The sequence below is a fragment of the Lonchura striata genome, chromosome 25 (genome assembly GCF_050655825.1).
Source record: "Lonchura striata isolate lonStrDom1 chromosome 25, ASM5065582v1, whole genome shotgun sequence".
Taxonomy (NCBI): Eukaryota; Metazoa; Chordata; class Aves; order Passeriformes; family Estrildidae; genus Lonchura; species Lonchura striata.
This window is the reverse complement of record NC_140727.1, coordinates 631909-642653: the sequence shown is the minus strand read 5'-3', so window position 1 is coordinate 642653 and position 10745 is coordinate 631909. Positions and strand designations below refer to the sequence as shown.

At 41.0% G+C, this 10745-nt stretch overlaps 1 long non-coding RNA gene across 1 annotated transcript in view; it reads right to left on the bottom strand.

Annotated features, from left to right (window-relative positions):
- Positions 1-342: 342 nt before the first annotated feature.
- LOC146765348 (uncharacterized) overlaps positions 343-10745 on the bottom strand; it is a 34881-nt gene continuing 24478 nt past the window's right edge. Inside the window, exons 1-2 of the long non-coding RNA XR_014950040.1 lie at positions 5680-10745; positions 343-4375 (exon numbers count right to left, since the gene is read on the bottom strand). The exon at positions 5680-10745 is cut by the window's right edge and continues 24478 nt beyond it. This is a non-coding gene — a long non-coding RNA (uncharacterized LOC146765348). The remainder of the gene's footprint in view (positions 4376-5679) is intronic.

The window sequence follows — 10745 nt, the reverse complement described above, 5'->3', positions numbered from 1 at the left end:
AAAAGTTGGAGAAATATTATTTAGATTCCATTTGGAGAGGTCAGAATAGAAACAACAAACAGGTATTTTTGGACAACTCCAGATATTTAATTTACTCTGAAACAAAGCATTTTAATCCACCCTTTTGTCATCATTGCTTTTAAAAGAAGCTTTTTGTGCTTCCTTATTTATAAGGTATGCTAATGAAAAAGGACCAGAAGTAAAAATGTCAAAGCAGATGTCATGGTTTGACACTGGCACAATGCCAGTGCCCCCATGAAAATGCAATCTCTCAATTGAATGCTGTGAAACGAAATAGAGAACAGAACAAAGCAGGCACAAGCTTAATAACAAGGAAAAAAAACTTTATTAAGCTACTACTATAAAAGTAAAAAAGAAAGAAAAAAACCCCCACACAAAGATTAAAATGAAAACTCTGCAAAGCATTCCTCCTTCCACTACCTAACTCCAACAAACCACAGCGAGACACAATCTGGACCCCAATCAGGTTTCCACCCTCCAGACAATCGATACTCAGTCCATCGAGGAAGAGAGGAGCCTCTCTTGTGCCACAGACCCCCCAAGAAACACAGATACCACATCATGTGTTTCCATGTCACACATGGCACCGCCTGGAGAAAAAGTTTTCCATGGTGACCCTTTTCCTTTCCCATGCACAGTGCTGTCACTACCAATGCATGGATAGACAGACTGCTTTTAGGATTTTTCCTTTCAAGGATGCCCTGCCAAGAGGGGAAAAAACAGCAGTTCAGTTTTTCATTTTTGGGACTACAGTCCCCCCCATTTTCCCCTGGGCCGAGGGTCTAAGAACAGAGATCTTCTCTTCTTCTTCTCTGAAGACAGGGGGTACCACCACAAACCTCCCTAACTTTTCTCTGTTCGCTCTACTTCTGTCTTTTCTCAGCTGAAGCAGGTCTCTTTGGCCCACCAGCATCCTCTTAAAATACAGTCTCTCTTGGAGGAGAAGATTGGTTTAGTCTGTGACTACCAAGAAAAAGTCTAGCCAAAAGCTACTCCATCATCTCCTCCCACCTACAATTTCTCTTTCTGACATCCTAAGGTTTAAGCTGTCTCTCTTCCTCTCTTTCAAGTCAAGGAGGAGAAAAATTTCACAAAGCTTTCATTTCTCAAGGAAGGGTTAAAAGTCCCAACTCCCAAGGATGGCTCACTGCCCAGGCTCTGGTTTCCACAGGCAGCTGGGCAGCTTGAGGCCCCCCCTGCTCTTCTCCTTCCCTGCAGCGTACTGCTGACAAAACTGCCTCTGTCTCTTTCTCTTGAGAGAGAGACTCTGACAGGGTGCGGGGGGAATGGAGACATCTCAGTTTTCTCCACCCTTCCATCTGCAGGGGGCCAGCCTGGTCCCAGTCCCTGCACCCTTGGGCCTACCTCCCAAGGCCACATGGCTTTTCCCCTCCCCCATCCAGCTCGTCGCCGGGCAGGGGAGTCTGCACTGCATGCTGACTGAAACTAAAGAGATCGAGTTCTCCTGAGAATTTTGCTTTTAACCCCTCTGTGTTCTCAGAGGCGTGTCCACCTTCAATTGGTCAATATCCAAACTGACCTCTTCCTTCTAAGAAAATTTCTTTTTCCGTGTCAAACCACGACAGCAGACTACTCTGGCACATTTGTCTCCGTAGACAAATGTTTCATACAAGGAGAATGAGGAAAATTGCCTTTTAGCCTTCAAAATTCTTTCAGTTGATCTTGGAACAAATTTTTGTCTATTTCATTGCCTCCAGAGCTCCATTTCTTTTACCACATCTACTGCTCACTTTAAAAAAAAAAAAAAAAGGAAAAAGAAGAGGAAAATAAGTGCCTAACTCTATTCAAAATAAATGCTTATACAGGTACTATGTGCTCTGGCCTGCAGCAGTTGATAATTGCTCCCTCTTGGTCTAGACCCCAGTTACCTTTGAGCAAAGCTGCAGCACTCCTGCATACAGGAGCCTGCTCCATGACCCAAAGGATCCAAGCAGCTTCTCTGAAACTTCTCAAGTCTTAGTGCAGGGGCAGGCAGCTCCTGCCTTCCACACAGGCTCCACAGAGGAGCTTAACCAGAGCTCTGCATCACAGCTGAGAGCCTCAGCAGCTCTGATCCAACAACTGCCCATCCACCAAAGTCAATGACCTTGAATTGCATGCAGGGAATGGAAGCACAGGAGGACAATAATGGACTCCACAAGAAGGCAGCCTTGGACTTAAGGCAATAGTGAATGTTTTGCATAAGAAATACAGCAGCACTTATGGGAAAGTCTGTTCCACAGGAAAATTCTATGGTGCCTGGCCGAGCTCTCTGGGACCACTGCCTGTGTGAAGGAGGACAGACCACAGTCTATACAACTGGCTACTCGAGCTGAAACAAGTGAATCTGCAGTTGTCATTGAATGCTGTACCATGAATGTTTCTTCAGTTCTTAACTTTCAGGTGCAGCATGTCAAATTGCATAACGTTCTTCAGCTACCCTTCTGTGGGAAATAGGAGGTGTTTCCTAGACTTGGAATATCCATTCTCTCTCATTTGAAGAGTTTGCTCCATGTGTGTGGGAAGCAGAAAGGGGATAGGAAAGACAGGGTTTTCCAGAATATCTACTACTTTCCTGAGCCCTTATTAAGCATATGCACAAGATGTATCTCCTTCATTTCTTGCCCTAATATATGAGTTTTGTGCTTCATTTACAGACCATTAAAAAAACCCCATAGAGAATCAAAAAAGCAAACATGCAATTTGACTGAAAGAACTGGGAAACAATAATCCTTTTTCTCAACTCTGATGATCTTAATTTTACTCACCTAAAAAAATTAGAAAACATGTTTTCAAGTGGAATTATTTGAAATCAGATTAAATGCAGGATGTGTCATTTGTCTGAGATGTAGAAACTTCTGGATTTATTTAGGAAAACCTTGCTTTAAACGGAGCTCCTCAGAAGAAAGCAATTAAATGTCATTTGGAAAAAAATGCATATTGTGGCATAAGTGATGAAATATGATTCCAAAATGTATAGCTTTCTCTCCTGGTTTTATTTTTTCTGGTTGGACCTTCTCCACAGACCTGAACAGCAACAGCTAATCATACTGAAATGTGGGAGAGTTTTTAGTGGTTTTGGGTGTGGGAAAATACCTAACAAAAGGACAACTTCTTGTTGCTCAGATCAGACTTACAAAGTTCTGATCTGACTGAAATTCCCAAAGGTGAAAAACAAGTGCATTCAAAGCCCATAAAAATCAATAACAGTCTTTCTTTTTACTTCACTGACCTTTATAAATTACTTTGAGGTTGAAATCCTGCCCTCACTAACTTCAGTCATTCTTGGATGAGGTCCACATAAAAGTGTTTACTACCTCCAGAGCATTTCATCCAAAGTGAGGAGCTTCCCTGCGCTTGTGTCTTGGTTCGACAAGACAGGAGTCTGTAAAAGAGGGCAAAGCCTCCTGTGCAATGGAGAACGGCAAACCCCCCTCCCTCTGAATTACCAGGATCTTTAAATTAAAAGGCTCTCAGGCAAAGATATGGGAGTGGGAGTAACAATTCTTTACTAGGAGAAAACTAGACAACAATTTAAAAAAAAAAAGGCAAATGCAATCAGTACAAACAAAACCAGTGAAAGAAAAAGTCCAGAACCTGAGGGATACCAGTATCAGTTCTGCTGGGACAATTGCTTCCCTTGCAATAGTTGATGAGTTGCAGCTGCAGTGGTGATCTTTAGAAGGGTACAGTTTTCCTCTGAAGATCTGGTGGCAGTGGGGCCGGTCTTCCTCTGCGCCGGGGTTGCCTCCGAGCTCCGCCGCCGTCGGCTCAGCGCGCGCCGGCTGCTTCGCTGCGGGTGCCGCCGAAGAGAGAGCGAGAGAGAGAGCTGCTTCTCTCGGAGTCCCGCCCAGAGAGCTGCCTCCTCTCCCCAAAAAACTACCCCTTTAAACAACAATAGAGTGCCTGGCTTCCCCCCTCTGGGTGGGACCCCTCACGGTGTTACATTTACCAGCCCTTCATTGAATCAATCAATGGTGTATAAACAAACCATTGCCTCTACAGGGCAAAACCATTGTCTCTGAGAGAGATAACAAAAACCTGTCCAACCGGTTTTTTCTTCAACAGATGGCAAATGGAATACAAGCTTATCTTACAACCCAGGACAGCTTGCTACATACCGACTCCACTGGCAATGTGGAATCAGAATTCAGACAGCATTAGATCAAATGTATTTACTTCAAGCAGTTCTGCTGAATTCCTGCATCTCTCTTATCAAGATCTTGCAGATACCGAGGGTTTTTTCTCTGTGCTTGATTCTGCCTAAGGAATTTCTACTACCTTCTCCAAGGGCTCTGTGCAGCTACAATGATCCACATCCACAATCTCTGCTCCTCACAGTCAGCGTTTCCAACTGCAGATTGGAAAGATTTCATGACATTTTAAAAGGTTTAAGCTGCCTTGTGACCTGCTTTTTCTCCTTTAGGACTGGGAGTGAAAACCTGGATACTTCTCATAATAGACAATTATTATTTAAAAAACCCGAGACTTAAGGCTACATTTTCTCCCTTAGGTTTAAGTAAAGTTCTGTCCAGAAACAACTGCAGAGGCAACATAAAAAAACCCCTCTATGTACACTTTGGTTAGGTTGTTTCTAATGACATTCTCTACAGAGAATGTCATTAGTCTGGTTTCAATACTGAAGCTTCAGAAAAGTATTAAGGGACTGAATATGAAAGCAGAAATGCGTCAGCCTCAGCCCTGCACTCTCTTGATCCCCACGGGCTGGGACAGCGGTTCATGTGCTTCAAGTGGTTGTGGTTAAAAACACTTTTATGTCTATCTAAAGTTACCACCAATAACACAGAGCCCTTTGCCAGCACAGTCGCAGGGTATGAGTTCTTGGTAGCCATAATAACAGGACTGTTTCTCTTCCTGTGTGTATGATAATTTTAACCTTAATTGTAGCTGTTCCTTTATTAATATAAATAACTCAGGGATATAACAAGTTTTAAATTCCAGCTGTTCAAACAGTCTTTTTATTTTCTTTGTGCACATGGTTTGGTGGGTAATTTATTGTATCCATTTTATTTTATTTTTCCTTTTTTTTTTTTTTTTTTTCCCTATGGAATGTACAATATATTTTCCAGGTATACTTGAGAACTATGCATGGAACCACTGCTGGTTCAACACGGGGCCATAACGAAGAATGAACTTTGCCTTTCTTTAATAGCACATGACTTACAATACTCACTGATTTCTGATTCGGATAATAATTCACAAGGTGATTGAGACTGCCACTGTGCAGCTTAATATTCCACCTTTGCTCTTCCCTTTACCTGCTAGCTCCTTTTCCCTGAACTTTGCTTAAATACTTATTAGTATCCACTGTGCCTTCTCCCAGAGGGATACTACTCTTTGTCCTTGAGATCCAGACTCCTTTTAACAGCCTCCTTTGAGATGGGAAGCTTTGCTTCCTGTCACCCTGATTCTTAAGACTTCCTAAAGCCTTCTGAGTTGACATTCCTTTGGAGAACTTTCCCACACAATTTCTGTAAACAACATATTGTTTACATTCTTTTATGAGGGTGGAGAACACTTGATGTACTGGTGGTTTGTCCAATGTCTTTGGAGAGGTGGCCCATTCACTCTCCAATCCAATGTCACCCTTGGGAAGGTATAAAAGACAAAGTCAGATAATAAACGTCCCTTTTTTACCTTGCAAGCAGCAGGTGGTCCGCGTTGTGCTTTCACGTGTCCCACAGTGACAGCTTCCTACATCAGACATCTTACAGGAGATACACAGGTGTAGATTCAAGGCCAATTCTTCCCCACGCTCCTCCAGTGAAGCCAGAGAAGGGCTTTCCCACCTCCAGCCCCTAAAGGAGGAGGCAAGAGGGCAGGGAGGTTCTGGCCTCAAACTCTCCTCCCACACTCTGTCAGTCCTGAGGAGATGCAGAGAAAGGGAGGCAACTTGCAGCAGCAGAGAGTCAGCACTGCTGGCTGGTATACAGGCATGATTCAGAACACACCTTACAAAAATATTCTCAGGAGCTGCTTATGATCTTAAACTGTTCATATACATTATTAAGTCAGACTGGAAGGGCAGTAGAAACACTGAATCTAAGTAGGGTCTGTACAAAGGTCTTTTGCAGTTTTGTGTTCTTGTTGTCACACCATCTCACACATGAAGCTAAGATGGTGATTTTCCTGCATTCAGTAATTCAAACCACGTAATGAAGCATAGTTTCACTTGTAGAAAGATAAGAGATAAAGGTATTAAAGGAAATAATATTTTATATCTGCTAGAGAAATTGGAGACACAAATGTGAATGCCCTGATTTTCATAAGCATTTAAAGTTGGCAGTGCATTTGTCTGGTCTTAAAGCAGATATAGACCCCTTTTAAACCCTGCTTTGGTAAGGGAATAGTGTAAAATGTCCCTGTAAATCAAACTAAGGACACGGTCTTCTGCCCATTTATCTTCTGACCACAGACACTGTAAAACTCTAATGTGGTCAAGAAAGGCTGCAGCTTTTCTGCATGGTGACATGTTTAAATAAATCTGGAAGAAAGCATGCAAGGTGTGCTTCTGCTTACATGCGTATGCCAGTTGCCTAATTCTGATGTGTAAATGCTTCCTATAGCCTAAAAATGGCAAAGCTTTTATACTTCACCTCACATCACCCTGGAATTCTGAATCCGATTTGTGATAGGAGCCAATGAATTCTGCTTCAGAACTTGTTTTCTTCCAAAAATGAAAAGAAAATCTCTGTGAAAGAGTGGTTGTTCACAGGACTACTGCCTCCTCCTGATTTTCTCTGCATGGTATTCTCCTTCGCACAAACTAATTGTCAGCACTTTGGAACGTGATATACAGCTTCCAGCATATTATAAGATGCTCACTGGGGAAAACATACCATTATTATGAAAGACAGTGTGCTGTCTCACAGGAGACACTTGGCAGGAGGAGTAAGGAAATAAAGTCAGCTTGAAACTATAGCTGAATTTGCAGACTGTTACAAAGCCTGCAAAACAGGAGAAATCCCAGCATGTTTCAGTTATATTGGCTCTCCTATATCATGAATCCCATGACTTAGGAAGGTCTGTTCCACAGTTCACGAGATGTAAAAGTGGGAGAGACTAGATTAAAGTTGAGGAAGAAAAAGCAGCAAAGACAATAGAAGCAGATTTCCTAGATTTTGATGAGGAATATCTAATAAGAATTCTAAAAGCTGGCCTGTCTTCAGAAACGTTTGCTTGAAGTTCCAAATCCCAATAATGCTTCATGAAAAATATTTTAAGCCTTCTATTTAAAGGCAAGTGTGTGTATGTGCGTGTGCATGTGTGAGTGTGTTGTGGGGTCTACATTGTAGCTCTTCAACTTTGAAAATAAGTTCTTTTTTCTGCTTATGAAGATCTATGTATGGTATGGTATGGTATGTATGGTAGTGATGCTGAAGTTATGAGCAATGTAATTGCCTTTAACCTAAAAGAGAACTAAAATGTCCAGATACCAAGATAGGCAGAGGGCTTGTGTGGAAAAAAATTTAGAATGTTGCTCTGAATAGTGACTAAAAAAGGATTCCTTTTCCACTTACACAGTAAATAAACTAGAATGAAAATAACTACTGTCCACAGGTATGACAAAAATAGCTCATTCGTGTGACAACCATGAACAGATGTATGAGGAAATCTTCCCAGGGTTTACAAAGCACTGCTTGGGGGCACCAGAAAGCACTGTAGCCTGGAATGATTGCTGATGTTCTACTGAATACCACACACATTACCAACCACCAGAGAAGTCAGAGATACAGGGACTTTGTCTGAATCCCTTCCTCTCACCGCTTTGTACATATCAGCACACATCCAGTCCCATGCAGAATTTCCAAACTGAAATCATTCATTGTGCTTCCTCTGAAATGTGCAAGCCATCTGCCACAACTCTGTTTTGGTTTGAGCCATTTCTTTGTGAATAGGTGCTTATCAAGTTTCTCTTGTTATTTGTACTTTGAGGTAGGCAATGGGGGAGTCCAAGACCACCAACATGCTCTTTCTCTGACCAGATGCATACAGAATTATTTTCTATAAAGAATGGAAGAAGTTTCTGAAAAATGTATTCCTATTTATACTTCTATTGGATTTTTTATTAGTTCTGGCTTGCGTGTTTATTTTTAGTATGTTGAAAAATGAGAATAGAGAAGTATTAGATTATGACAAAGCTGCTGATAGCATCAAAGAAAATAATCTGGTTTGCAAAAATGATAAAGAAAGTGTCTATGATTCACTGTAAATGTATGCCAGTGTATTCAGCAGGTGTTAGGACATATGTAAAGTACTAATAAGCAGTATCTGTTTTCCCCTGTGGACAGATGAAATGGTCATTGTTAATATATGGGAGGCAAAAGGACAGTTTTGTTTTGCTTTCTTTTGCTTTTGGTTTGGTTTGGTTTTGAAGATAACTCGGCTGAAGAAGTGGCCTTTTTATTCCTTTGACCTACATGATCTTAAAACTTAGTTTGCTCCCCCGTAAAGAATTCCATAGCCCAAATGGATCCCCAAAACACTCTCCCCAAACACTATCTAAAACAAAATCACTAATAAGTGATGAAACAGTCTGTGTGTTGGTAATGAGATCATCCTTAAAATTTGATTACCTGAGAACTGTTAGGGTTATTTCTAATGGGTTTTATCCATATCTAATGCATAATGGAGGCCAGTATTCATGTTAGTTCAGGCTTACATAATAATTAATAAGGATTTTGATGGGTGATAAATCCAGGCCAGCTAACTCTTGTGACATGCAATCTTTCAGACTACTGAAATACTCATGTGATGGCTGATGGCAGATGCACTGCTGGAAAAGAGGAAATTCCCTGGCCAAGGAAATGAGATGCAACTGTCCCCTGCCCCCAGGAGGGGCAGTCAACAAATTATTGGCAGAATAGGATAGAAAAGGATACATTCATAGACCATGGGTTCATTCTGAACAAAAAATATGATCCAAAGCAGACAGGAGTTTAAATTAGTTGTTTAAATTAATTGAGGCAAAGGGCATTGTTATTCCTGCTGTTCGTGATCAGCTGTCCAATCCCATTTTGGGATTTTTCAACAAATTTGCTAACTCGTTGGCATCTAAATTTTCTTCAGGGACCTACATTTTCAGCACTTAAAAAATGGTCCTTTCTGCAGCCTGAAGGAAGCTGCAGGAAGTAGAACATAGGCTGAATGTTTTAGCAGCAGAGGGATGTGAGAAGTGTGGGATCTCTTGCCAGATCTTCTTGGCTTTTCTGCACTAAATTTGACTGATTTTTCTATGTTTTAGCCTCTAACACTCTTCTTTGGGGGCTGTGTGTAGCAAATATGTGAGTTGCTGAAGATTCAAACAGTCACAGCAAAAATCTCATGGCTTATTAATCAGGCACATCATGTTTTCAAGACTCAAGTTATTAACCAGCACTTTTCTTAGCTGCAGCCATGCATCTCTTGGGCCTAATGTCCAGAGACAGCAAACATTCTCACATTCTCAGAAAATAAATGTTTCTATTATTTTCAGTGTGGGTAGAAATGGTGAATAGTCTTCATTAAACTTAATTATCCTAGTCTTCTTTATGGCATGTCGCTATAGGGAAAGATCTATTCATCCAAAATAATAATAGTGATTTTTATTCCTTTTCAACACTTTTTCCCCCATAGTCTTTCAGAGACTGATAAACTAGATGTAATGAGTGACCACAACTGAAATGCAGCCAATTTTGAGGTGAAATACAGCAGCTATAAAATGACAAACAATAACATTTCAAAATAGGTTAGGAGAGAACAGAAGGAGTAACAATATATGCAAGAGAAAATTCAGAGGGAATGCAAAAATACAAAACAAGAATTTGGTCAGTACATACTGCATTGAAAACTAACACTAAAAATAAGTATTTCAGAGGAGGGTTAGTAGCTGAATGCTCTTATGAATCTACATGCAGCTTGTTGCCAAGCATGCTGATTGTGTGATAAAAGCAATTGAAATGTTTGACCATTTTTGTTTCACACTACAAATATTAGTAGGAAATATAACTATTGTTACTAGTGAGAGCTATTCTAGTCAAAATAATTAGCTATCCAGGAAGAGAAATAGATGTGGGGAGGATCCACTGTGTTTAAGCCAAGGATCTCTCTGTGTTCTGGCACTTCTACTCCATCTCACCTTATCCACAGAGGGATGTGTCACTTATTGACACCAGGGCATAAAGTATTTTGATGGCTTTGTGTATTATCCCTCAGGATTCTACAAGGAAAATGAGATATCCGATCACCCATAGTTTAATTTGTGGGTATCATTGGAAGAGGTCCTGGAGCTAAGGTGTCTCTCAGTAAATTCTTCCTTGTCTATATTTTCTTATATCCACTTGGGATTTTCCTGCAATTCCTCTTGAGCAGCATCAAGAAGTCTCTATCCAGCCTATGAAAACTCCCATTTGCTCAACTGCCTCATAGAAGCGCATTGGTTTCAATTTCTTACAGCAAGGTAATATTGGGCTTTGGACAACGTAGACCCAGTTGTGTTACTAACCTTTTCTTGGCAATTTTTCTTTATTCACTTTTTGCATTTTTGAGGTAACACACAGCAGCCCCTGGTACAGTGGCCCATGGAGACAGTCCCTGTACAAACATCCAGCTTACAGGCCCTTTTGGCCAGTTGGTCAATTCCAATGGACACAATAAATGTCCCACGCTGGTCAAGGAAGATGGTAATGGCAGCTAAATGATGACATGAACAGCAAAGTCTAGAC